This window comes from Panthera tigris, chromosome B3, assembly GCF_018350195.1.
Source record: "Panthera tigris isolate Pti1 chromosome B3, P.tigris_Pti1_mat1.1, whole genome shotgun sequence".
NCBI classification, from domain to species: Eukaryota; Metazoa; Chordata; class Mammalia; order Carnivora; family Felidae; genus Panthera; species Panthera tigris.
The window spans coordinates 70,844,722-70,858,265 of NC_056665.1; positions in this window are offsets into that span (position 1 = coordinate 70,844,722).

Consider the following 13,544-nt stretch of genomic DNA (forward strand, 5'->3'; position numbering starts at 1 on the left):
AGTTTTACCATAATTAGAAATGGGTTTTTTTTTAGTTTTAAGGAAAATAAAGAGTCAGAATTCAGAAAGACTTAACTGAAATCCTAGCCCTTTTTAATACAAGATTTATGACCTGCGACAAGTGACTTTCTCTTTCTCTGAGTTTCAATTTCTTTATCTGCAAAATCAGGGTAATAGTACCTACTGTTAACAAAATATAATCATGTTCATGAAGCACCTAACACAGTGCTTACCATAAAGTAAATGTTCAGTGTGGAAGGGCTCATTTTATTGCCATTTTATTTATTTATCACCATAAGCAAAATATGAGCTGGTTCTTCCTAAAAAGTATTTGTTTGAACCTAAAAAGAAAAAGAATATTCAGCTTTCATACACATTCTTCTCCTTTTGCATATTCAATCTTAGGAATGATATGAGATTAATGCACTTCCATGCCACTAACATTTGAAAACATGTTCTAAAATTGCATTTGGACCTCAGAATAAATCTCTCGATAAAAACATTATACCTTCATTACAGAATGGCCCACAGAAGCCCAATTTGATCATCGCAATCACTTTAATTATTCCTTACTCCTTGAATTGAGCCCCTTTTGACATTATTCTATACAATTTTCCTTTCTCTGATTCCAACTTGTTGGCTTATATTCTGCTTTCAGTCCCTTTCACACAGCACTTCAACTACAGATTTTGTTACAGATTTTCATGGGTTTCCCGAAATGAATGATTATTAGGAAAATTCTTCTTGGGGGGAAAAATCCATTTTAATTAAACTCATGAGTCCAGGCACAACTCTCTCCTCTACTGACTTACATACGTGAAAGCTGGGAGGGCATAAGTGAAATTGTGTCCCTAGGTCTGGACTGATAAAACTTTTTTTTATCTAGAGAAAAACTTCAAGATTTTAGAAATATTCAATAGTTTCCTGTGTCAAACAGTAATAAATCAGAGACAAGACTTGAACCCAGGTTTGTATGATCCCAAAGTCCATGATCAATATAACCCAAATAGATTGCTAGGTAAAGAAGCATAGAGAGAGTTTGATCAAATAGTAATGTCAGGAGGTCTGTCCCCTCCTCTGCCTGCTACAGGATACTGCATCGCCTGTGGTCTCCCCTCTCACTCTGACCTAAGACTAATAGGAACTAGTAACAGGAACACCCTCCCACCACCCTGTCCCATCTCAGCATCTTTTTCAGCATCCACCTGGATGAGCATGTTTTAAGCAAAGCAAACAATAAGCAGGACAGAACACTATATAATACAAAAGACCCTGATCACTGTGGTGATTGTGATTATACGAAAAAAACAGCAAGGTGATTTGGAGAGAGTGGGAAGCAATTTGGAGTGATTGTGGAGAAAGCTGGAGGAGCTTACCATGTTGAAGCTCTGTTACAAGGTGGATAATTATATGATCAGAGGAGATAATAAAATTATGAGACCTGTCAAAGAAAGCTGAGTTTTTCATAATACAAATGACTAAAACTTGGTTTAGAAATTTTTAAGAGGCAATAAGACCCTTAAGCTTGAAACATGTGAAAAATTTCACCAGGATTTGTTTTCTTGTATGTTTTCTTGTATGTGCAATAAGACCCTTAAGCTTGAAACATGTGAAAAATTTCACCAGGATTTGTTTTCTTGTATGTGAGGAATTTTACAGAGAGTAATGCTCATTTTCACAGGAATTCTATCAAAGAGAAAACTCATGGTGCCCATCCCATCTGGCCACTTTGCATAGGTGATATATCATCTGGTGAAATTCTCAATTAAGTGACTTCCTAAAGACATCTATCTATTCATTCATTTAGCACATATATATTAGTCATCCATTGTGTGGAAGATAAAATAAAATAGGGATTCATTAACACTCACTCTAGTGAGATATGTCTAACCTCCAGTGAAATCCAAGGGTCCCACCTGCAGGAGAAAGTACCAGTTTCTAGCATTCAACTACTTCTGGCTCTGACAGGATTATTATTTAAGGAAAGGATATCTCTTTGTCTCTCCTCACTTCAGTTTGTTTGCTTTATCCTGAGGACCCACCCAAAAGGAACACTGGGAGATGTCCTAATTGCCCTCTAGGGCACAATTTTTTTTTTTTTTTTTTTCGTGGGTCATGAGAAGGAGGCAACTTGGATGCACAATCTCTGACTTGCTGGAAGTATATACCTGCTGTCTTCTTAGACTTCTTGAGGAACATTTAGAACCTAAAAAGCTTCACTCTATCCACTGTGGAAGCTTCTCTAAGAACCACTGAGTCAGATAAGAACAGATACAATTTGGTCAGATCAATTTCCTCTTACACTCACAAAATGTCATTTTAAATTATTATCACAACAGATAAGATACAAAGACATAAGCAATATATTCCATAGCAGGTGCCCCTCCTTTCTTCCTTTTCTTGACCTTTTGGTGACTCAACTGGTTGTTGATTTTCAGAGTGAAATAAATGATACCATAGCTATTTCCAGTATTTTAGGCTTTGTGATAAAGATTGATGTCTAAGACATTAATGCAAGAAATTAAAGCAGATACAAGTAAATGGAAAGATATTCTAAGTTCATGGATTAGAAGTATTAATATTGTTAAAATGTCCATACTACCCAAAGCAATCTACAAATTCAATAAGATTCCTATCAAAATTCCAATCGTATTTTTCACAGACTGAGAAAAAACAATCATAAAACTTATATGGAACCACAGAAATGGGAGACTGAGGGGCTCAGTTAGTTAGGTGTTCAACTTCAGGTCAGGTCATGATCTCACAGTATGAGGGTCTGAGTCCCATCAGGCTCTGAGCTGTCAGCACAGAGCCTGCTTCCTATCCTGTCTGCCTCTGTCTCTGTCTCTGTCTCTGTCTCTCTCTCTCTCTGTCTGTCTCTCTCTCTCTCTGTCTGTCTCTCTCTCTCTCTGTCTCTCTCTCAAAAATAAACATTAAGAAAAAAATTTATAATTATGAAAAAAATAAAACACAGAAGACTCCAAAGCAATCTTGAGAAATAAAAACAAATGTAGAGGTATCAAAATCTTCTGATATCAAACGAATTTACAAAACTATAGTAATAACGATAGTATGGTATTGCCACAAAAACAGGTGCATAGACCAATGGAACAACCCAGGAGCCCAGAAATAAACCCATGCATTTATGGTTAACTATATTTGACAAGGGGGCCAAGAATACTCATTGGAGAAAAGACAGTCTCTTCAATAAATAGTGCTGGGAAAACTGGATATTCACATATAAAAGAATGAAATTAGACCTCTATCTTACACAACTCACAAAAATTAACTTGAAATGAGTTAAAGACGTAACTGTAAGATCTGAAACCATAAAGTTCCTTAAAAAAAATAAGGAAGCCCTTTGACATATATCTTGGCAATGGCTTTTTTAATAAACACACAAAGCACAAGCAACAAAACAAAAAACCAACAAGTGGGACTATATCAAATTAAAAGTCTTCTTCACAGTAAAAGAAATAACCAACATAATGAAAAGACAAACTATAGAATGAGAAAAAAATGTTCGCAAACCATGTATCTGATAAGTGGTTAATATCCAATATATATAAAGAATTTATACAACTCCACAGCAAAATAAATAAATAAATAAATAAATAAATAAAAGTAACAGACCAGGATAGAGATTTTTTCCAAAGAAGACATACAGATTAATTAAAAAAAAAAAAAAGACATACAGAAGGCCAACAGACACATAAAAAGATGCTCAACATTACTCATCATTAGGAAAATGCAGATCTGAACTACAATGGGATAGATATCACCTCACACCTTTCAGGATGGCTATCATCAAAAAGACAAGAGATAGCAAATCCTGGCAAGGATTTGGAGAAAAGGGAAACTTTGAGCATGGTTAATGTGACTGTATATTGGTACAGCCAGTGTGGAAAACAGTATGGAGGTTCCTCAAAAAATTAAAAATAGAACTATCATATGATTCAGCAATTCCACTTCTGGTAATATAGCTGAAGGAAACAAAAACACTATATTGAAGAGATAACTGCACAACCCTGTTCAAAGCAGCATTATTTACAATAGCCAAAACATAGAAACAACCTAAGTGTCCATCATTGGATAAATGGATAAAGTAGTTGTGGCATATATATACAATGGAGTATTACTCAACTATTTAAAAGCAGGGAACCCTGCCATTTGCAACAGAATGGATGGGCTTTGAGGGCATTATGCTAAGTGAAATAAGTCAGATAAAGACAAATACTGCATAATCTTACTTATAGGTACAATCTTAAAAAAAAAAAAAAAACTCAGAATATGTGATCAGATTTGTGATTATCAGAGGCAGGGAATAGGTGAAGAGGAAATTGGATAAAGGTGGTCAAAACGTACAAATTTCCAGTTAAAAGATAAATAGTAGGGATGAAATGTACAATATAATAACTACAGTTAACACTGTCCTATAATATATATAAAAGTTGTTAAGAGAGTAAATCCTAAGAGTCCACATAGCAAGAGAATTTTTTTCTTATTTTTGTATCTATATGAGATGATGGATGGTAACTAAACTTACTGTGGTAATCATTTCACAATATATGTAAATCAAATCATTATGTTGTATATCATAAGCTTATACAGTGTTGTATGTTAATTATATCTCAATAAAACTGGATAAAAATGACAAAATTAGAAGCCAAAAAAAATGCAACTATAAAAATGAGACATGAATGTTTTTCTTCAATCACTATAGACATAGTTTTTTTAATACCATCCATATCCAATAAGGATTCCAGAAGATGGCATCCTCATCAACACATCTTTTGAGAATATATTTTGGAACGTAATTTGGCAATATGTGTTTTGAGCATTAAATTATATAAATCCTTTTTTAAAATGTATTTCTTTTGAGAAAGAAAGTGCACAAGCACACATGGCAAGGGAGTAGGGGAAGGGCAGAAAACATGGAGCCCTACACAGGGCTGAACCCACAAACCAAACCCTGAGATCATGACCTGAGCCAAAAGCAAGACTCAGACACTTAAACACTGAGACACCCAGGCACCCCAAATTATATATATCTTTTAAAAACTATATATATATATATCTTTTGACATAATTTTCTTTGAAACAATCTATTCCAGGGAAATATTCTAAAACTCTAAGCAAACATTAAAACCCAAAGATTTTTATTGCATTAAGATTGGAAAATTCAAAATAGCCTAAATACACTCAGGAAATGTTATAAAAATAACACTCACTATTATGTAGCATTTAAGAGTTTTAATTACATTTTAAAAATGCTTATATAAGCAGGATACTAATTATAAATGCTATATGACCTCATATGTATAAAGAAAAAATTTTAGAACAAAACAGAGCAGAGGAAATATGCCAAATTTTTATCTGAATTTATGTCTACTTGATAAAATTATTAGTAATTTTATAGCTCTTTAAACTCTTCTGAATCTTCCAAATTTTTATTTAAACACATATTACTTTAGTAGTCAGAATTTTTTAAAATTGCAACAGAGTGTTGCAAAGATTAAATAAAATTACATTTTTATAAGATTTTGTCACATTGCCCGGCATGAAATGAGTTATCAGTAAGCATTGTTTTCCTTCCCTCCCAAGTGATGATGCAGGGTAAATAGGTTAGTATTTAAAAACTCAGGCTCTGTTCTCAGAGACAACTAAATTCAGATATTGGCATTCCCATTTATTAGATGAAAAACCTTGAACAAATCAATTAACCTAAACTTTAATGACTTTACTGTAAAATAAAAACAATGGCAACATTTAACTTGTTGGATTCTTATGGGAGTTAAATGAACTTATTCAAAAAAGTTACTCATTTTACTGCCTTGCACAAAGGAAGCTTTCAATAAATATCAACTGCTAATATTTGATGGCAAAGGAAATGGGAAGGTACAGGCTTGGATTGAATTTTGGATTCAGGTAATGAATTTAAAAATGAATAATCGAAATAGGTGTCCCTTTAATCTGAGAAAGAGGCTCAGAACTGCATGTCAAATGGACAGTGCAAACAGATGGAGTAGACTCACTGGTCCAATATGAGAAAAGGAATATCAGACGTTTGGAAAAAGAATCATCAAAACATGGGTCCTTGGGGTAATGTTCATCCAGCTGAGGGAATCTTAGCAAAGAATCCCTTTAGGGAAGCTGGCTTTGGCCCAGCAATAGTTTCACGGGACAAGTGGAGAAGCCAAGTTTTCATTCTCGTCACTGCTGGGAAGGGAAAAATACTCATTTTTTCCAACTTCAAAAAAAAATTTCCCCAAATGCACTGAAATTGAAAGCTCAAGGGATAGAACTCAGATCCAGGTTAAGGCTTATCTGCAGACTCTGTTTCCTATTCTCAATCAGTTCTTGAATCAATACCTTCAACAAAGGGCTGGTGCCTATACTGCATGATTGTGGGACAGAGAAAAATATGTGTTATGTTTTGAGTGTGGAAATCTGAGTTTGAGAAACTACATTTCTAGTTGAATATGAAACCATTACTTTCAAAAGTTGTCAACTGGAAAGGCAAAAGAAAAATAAAAGAAATAAATGAAAGAAAGGTAATTATATTGCCTTCATTTACTCTGTTCTACTATCATCACAGTATTTGTGACCTTATTCTAAACGACAGAATTCTCCATAAAGTTTATTGAAGAAAAGTAAAACCCAGAATGGAAACTAATATCAATTTCCTTTCTGTTGCTTTTAGGGAAGAAAAGTAGACTGAAGATAAGATATGACTCTTTCTAATGAGAGAGAAGTAACAGTACAAATCCTCTCCAGAAGCTGAAGGTTATCATTTCTCACAATGTTGCACTCAATTTTTTGAATTTAACTTCTTATCCCTGCCCTAGGTTTATGAAATGATATAGGCAACCCAAAAGTAAAATGCAACCTCAGGATGCCCTGTTGGGAAACTTCCCTTTCTCCTCAACCCTGGCACAGTGGCTGACCTGAGTGGCTTTAAATCTAAGCAGCAAGTGAAGGGGAGACGACATCCTACATGGTAAGTCAAACATGACACAAACTGTGGACTCCCTAGCACATTTCAGGAATAACAAAGGTCATAAAAAGTGCTCAGAGAAGGTAGAAGGTCCAGAAGAGTAAGTACCTTCAAAAACAATATTTTATAATAATTATCTTTCAGATTATAAAGTGATACATATTACTCATAAAAAGTTAAGAAATATAGATATGTATAAAGGAAAACAATTATGTAACCTATCATTTGACCTTGAAAAAGTTACCACTATTAAGTTTTATTTCTTCACAGGAATTTTTCTATTCCTTTGTATTTTTTACTTTCTTTACAGAAATGTATATAAAGAACTACATAAACCCTTGCTATACAAAGAACTCTGGAAAGAACTTTACAAACCTTTACTACTCAAAGAATCAGCATTACCCTATTGCTTTTTTAAAACCTCTTTTTCATTTGTGTATAGTTGATACTAGTTACCTCATGTTACATTAGTTACACAATGTTACATTAGTCTCAGGTATACAGCATAGTGATTCAAATTCTCCACATTAAAAATTTAGAATCTCGAGCCACATCTTTTCCTTTTGAGTCAGAGTCTGTATTTTAACATGAGCCCCAGAAATTTTTAGGCACTGCTACAATGAACTTACTTATTAGTAATTTTTTCCACATCTCTGATTTTTATTTAATAGGCACACAGGTTTTTAAAGCTCTAGCGCTTCCAAATTGCCTGTCAGAAAAAAAATTTACAAGTTTATATTCCCTCCACAAGTTCTTCTGAATGTCATTGCATTGCACCTTCACCAACACTGGTATCATGGTTATTCACCTAAGCTAACGTGAAAAGCAAAAGAAAAATGATCTTTTTCAGCTTAAATTACCAGCCTTCATCTAGAATGGTGGGAAGTTAACTTCCACAACTTATACTGAAATTTCATTTTCACTTCTTTAAATGTCCCTTTTATTGAAAAAAATATTTCTAATTTTTAAGATATTTCACCATGCAGGAATATAAAGACACTTCCCAAAACGGCCCTTGCATTGAAAATTATACAAGAATTTAGTAGGCACTTAGTAAAATTTTGTTGTGTTATTGAAATCATTTAGGTTAGGGATCAGCTATAAAGTCAAAAAAAGTTTAGAAAATAAGCTTGAAAGGCCTGTACCGTAGCACATAAATGTTCGATAAGCAGTAGCAAAGTAACAGCAAATAGAAAATGAACTAAAGTTCGTGATGGACAGCAGTCAAGAAGTTGATTCTGTTATTTAAAAATATTTTACTAAAAAAATGAAAAACAAAAATATTTTACTGAAAATGGTATGAAGTACTATTATTTACTTATACAAGTAAATAACTATAAGAAGATGGGTAGTATTACAGCCAGTTCTTAAATTTTCCAGAGTCAGAAATCCCAAGTCATACTGTCATCTTAGAAGTAACTCTATGGAAAAGAAAAATAAAGTAATAAATGGAGTGAGAGAAAGAAAGAGACAGAAACGACTACAGAGAGACCAGTAAAATAAAGTGATTATAAAGAAAGCATGGATTTCTCTAAGGAATTTAGTGAGCTTTTCACTGGATTAAGACCTCAATGAGAACACAACTTCCAACACAAGCTGATAGCACTATAATGAGAGGGTCTCCTTGCTTGCAAGGTTTACGAGATTTAAAAAAAAAAAAAAAGCCTGGGCCATCTCCTGCCCTCTGGAGAAAGGCATGGCACCCATCAATCTAAATTAAATTAAAATATGGTCAGCTCCAAAAAATTATCTTCTTTCCAAAGAATGGAGAACACATGTATAAAAGAGAATTGACAGGAAAATTAAGTGAAACAGCACTCAGTAACTATTAATAAGCTTAATTTCTCAGACCTAGACAAATTATATCCCAGGATACAGAAAGAATTTACAGGTGTGATTTCAAAACCACTATAACTGTATTTAGAAGATTCTGGAGAATGAAAGAAAAATTTTAAACAACTGAAATTGAATGAGGGTACCAGTTTAAAGTCTAAAATTTGTGAATCTTTCCACTTGCAACTATGTAGATGGAACTAGAGGGCATTATGCAAAGCAAAATTAGTCAGAGAAAGACAAATATATGACTTAACTCATATGAGGACTTTAAGATACAAAACAGATGAACATAAGGGAAGGGAAGCAAAAATAATATAAAAACAAGGAGGGGGACAAAACATGAAACTCTTAAATATGGAGAACAAACAGAGGGTTACTGGAGGGGCTGTGGGAGGGGGGATGGGCTAAATGGGTAAGGGGCATTAAGGAATCTACTCCTAAAATCATTGTTGCACTATATGCTAACTTAGATGTAAATTTAAAAATAAAATAAAATAAAATAAAAAACAAAAACAAAAACAAAAAAGTCTAAACTTTCCTTCTAAAAACTTTTCATAAACCATCCAATTATATATGCCAGAATGTCTTCCAGAGATACAATGTCATTTTCACCACCTTTGTACTATTTATCTATTTTTAGCTTAGCCATCTATCAACAATTGTTGATAATAGATGTTAAGGTAGAAAAAGTTTTAAGAAAAAAAAGGACTTTCTCATGTTGTACATAATATTTTCATCAGACATAGGTGAAACAAAAGAAATTTTATCAAATTCTAGGCAATAAAAATAGAAAAGAAAGCTAGTATTTGATAGTCTTAAGATCTTAATTGACTGAAACACTTGGTGAAATTCAGTAATTAACCTCCCTTGCTTAGAAAACTCAATGACACAAGCATCAGATGAGGCGAATCTGGCTTTAAAGAAGTTCTTGTGAATGAACTCTAAGGACTTTGGTAAAATGAAAATTCAATAAAAGTCTAAAATATAAAATTACTGCCCAAAAAAGCTAACGTCAACCTAAGTCTGCATGAGTCTAGAACAAAAGAGATCACGGCACACTGTGCTCTGTGTCAGTCACACAGCACAAAGGACACTCTGTTTGGTTTCAGTAAGATCATATCTTCTGAAAGGTATGAACAATCAAAAGGCAGTGAGGATGGTGAGCACCCTAGAAATTACGTCAAATTTGAAGAAACCAAGAGTGCTTAGTATAAATAGAGAAGATTCAAAGAAGACATGAGTCCCTTCCTCAGATATTCTAAATACTGCTGTGTAGACTTATTCTGAGCATCAGCATAATGTAATGAAAGAATACAATCTGCCCAGCACCACCACTTACTGTCTTCTTGTGGCCCAGTTACTACTTCTGTAGTTGTTGAAAGACCAAGAAGGATAATGCATGGTCAAAATCTTAACAGAGTGTGTGTGTATGATGGGCACATAATGTTAACCCTCCTTCCCTGAGGCAGAAGTGAGACCAAGATGGCACATCAAGATGGGAACGTGACTCAGGAACGTAAGAGAGAACAAGGAAGCTTATTACAATCTCTAAAACTCAAAGCTGTTCTGTAGTTCACTGAGCTATTTGTCATGGATTATTCCAACAGAAGCTAGATGACCAACCAGCAAGAAAGCAGAAGAAAGGGGTTCTTACTGCTGGTAGGAAGAGAGACTAGAGAATCCCTAAAGTCTCTCCCAGCTCCAAGATTCAGTAAATTCAGATCAATAAGAAAATGTGACTTTGTAAATCACTTTAAAACCCATGACGTCTCTGAGGCCAGTGAATATGAGCAATACGTTATTCCAAGAAACAGAAGGCCAGACTTGACAGTTTATTTCCTCCAGAGTACAAGGAACAGAATCCAACTATTCACTTAAGTGAGTCCTTGGACATAGCACATTGAATCAGTTGTCCTTTATGCTGCAAAGATAACTGGGAAACAGAGACTCAGGCAGGCACTGGTAGAAACAGGGTAACATTATCTAATTGGTGAAAAAACTTAAATAATAAAAGTAGTAATAAGTCAAAAGCTGCAACAAATAGAATTACAACACCCCAAACTGCAAAGAAACATGCCTGTAGGTCCCTTAGATGCCTCCTCACTGTCTATTGTTGCTTAATATCGTCTCTTTAAAAAACAAAACAAAACAAACTCCCATTACTTCTTTAAGATAATCATTTATCTTAATTTTGTATAGATGGATGAGAGTTGTCCTGCCTCTAGATCACTGTAGAGAAGTTGAACACTGCATATCAGAAAAGTCAGGTAAGAGTAAAATAACTACCACACTCAGTATAGTATTTGTGTGTCTGAACTTACTACAAAAAACAAAAAAGAAAAAAAATGAGCTAGCCATGTAAAAATGAAAAATAAAAGGAAAAAAAACCCACAATTCCACCTAGGTGGTATAATTTAAGAGATGCTTGGGAGACGCCACCCCTCTTCCCTTGGATGATGTGATGATGTCTATAGCACCAACAGTTGCTCATTTTATTAATTTGATGCACTTTTTTCCCTGGGATGAGTGACATTTTAGACACATCTACTCTGAAGGTCCTCTAACGTGGTGAGGAAATAGTAAAATAGGAGCTAGGAAGCAGAGAGTCGTGTCCTGACCCTGTCACTTACTGGTTTGGAATTTCAGGCATTTGATCTCTGAGTCTTTATCTCCTTATACATGAAATGGAAGCAATAACCCTTGCTATGGCTCCCCTATAGAGTAATTAAGAAAGCCCTCCAAAAAACCCATAAGGGTTACGTCTAACCCTTATGGTAGACATAAAGGTTAACTTGTTCAAACAAATTTCTTTCAAGCCACCCTCCCAAAGAGTAAATTGCCTCCTGTGAAGTTCCATGGAAATGAAGCATCAATTGCCCAGTGCTTAATGCAATGACTTTCTCCTTCACATGGCTGAGGGGGAGAATCCTCTGTTAACCTGTCATAGCCTAGAGCTGCAACTGCAAAGTTTGAATTGACTTCAGCCCCCAATCACACCAGGAGAAATGCTGGCAGCCCTCTCCCCCAGCCCCTAAACCTGATTCTAAAAATAGGACCAGAACCAAGTTTTCTTCATGTTGATGTTATATACTGGCCCTAATCACATCAGGGGAGGGGTTAGCACTTCCCTAATCACACAGCTAAAAAACAAAACCCTCAGGCCTTAAAAGTTCAGGTGCCTTCCTAAAACGTAATATCCTAGATTTCTGTGTGCCACTGTGCTTATAACGAGCAAAACAAAAGGGGACTGCAGGCCTGTGACTGATGCTGGGTCTGCAAGTTTCTCCCAATAAATGCTGCTCCACTGTATCTGGTGTGTGTGCCAGCTGGTCATGTGCCCTTGTGTACATAATGTGGTAAAATGAAAACTGCTAAAGTCTTCACAGACATTGAGGTTCAGTTTATGCATGAGTTTATTGGATTTTTCCCCAAAGAATTGATGTTGCCAAGAAAAGGTAAATAGAGCATTTGAGTTCTGAGCTTCTAAAATGGGAAAGGAGGAAAAAGGCAAAACAGAGATGATATACCCATATTCCAAACTTCTTCTGGGTTCAACTTAGGCTTAGGTCAAGGCTGAAATTTAGATAAGCTTCTCTCTGCCCCCCTGTATCAAAAAGAGAAAGAGAGAGAGAGAGAGAGAGAGCGCACGCGCGCCAGGCTTGCAGGGCTGAATAAACCACAAAACTAAAGAATGCCAGAGGGAGAAAGGTTTTATCAAAACCCTGATTTCCATGTCTGACTATTTTGAAATAGTATTTGTTGTTGCTCTTCTGTTGTGATCATTTGAATAAAGGTTGATGCTTATTTCCCAGGAAATCCCACAAAGGAGCCAGGCATGGGTAGGAGCAGTGGGGGAAGAGATCACACAGGACGTTTTGTGGCTTCAAAAGTAGGTGGCTTTAATACAAACTACAGTGTAGCCATCAGGAAAATGATCCTATTGTTTATGGTTGCAGTGGTAACCTTACCAAGGAAGACAGTCTATTAAGAAAAAAATGAGAGCTCCGATATGTTTGATAGGCAAAAAAAGGTCTTCAAGGGTGCTTTATAGGTATGTTTGATAGGCAAAAAAGGATGCTTATAGGGGCACCTGGGTGGCTTAGTGGGTTAAGTGTCCAACTCTTGGTTTCAGCCCAGGTCATGATCTCCCAGGAGCCTGTTTAGGATTCTCTCTCCCTCTCTCTCTGCCCCTCCCCCACCCATGCTGTGTCTGTCTCTCTCAAAATAAATAAACTTAAAAAAAAAAGAGGCTTATAAGGGAGTTTCATTCAGTGTACTGTGAAACGACTGAGAAGCACTTTCTCTTTCATACACACACACACGTGTACATGCACACGAACACACACAACATGGACTAAGCCTGTCACATGGCTAAAATTCCACAGGAAAACACATTCTTTTGCATTTTAAAATCAATTTAATTTATAAGGTTAACAAAGGAGTGTAATGTTTAGCATAACAAGCCCTGAACAGTTTACCAAAGTTTATATTTCTGTAGCACTGTATAATTTTAAACTGCTTTTGCATACATTATTCTATGCAATTTTCATGCCACCCTTACTGTGGAGGTATGACTGTTCATAATTTACAGAGAAAGAAACATAGTCTCAAAGGTCAAATTCTTGCCTGAGGAAATGCTCCTCAGGAAGTGGTAGAGCCCAGAACTGTGATGTCTCCAGAGCTTGTGCTCTGACACACACCAGTGGATCCG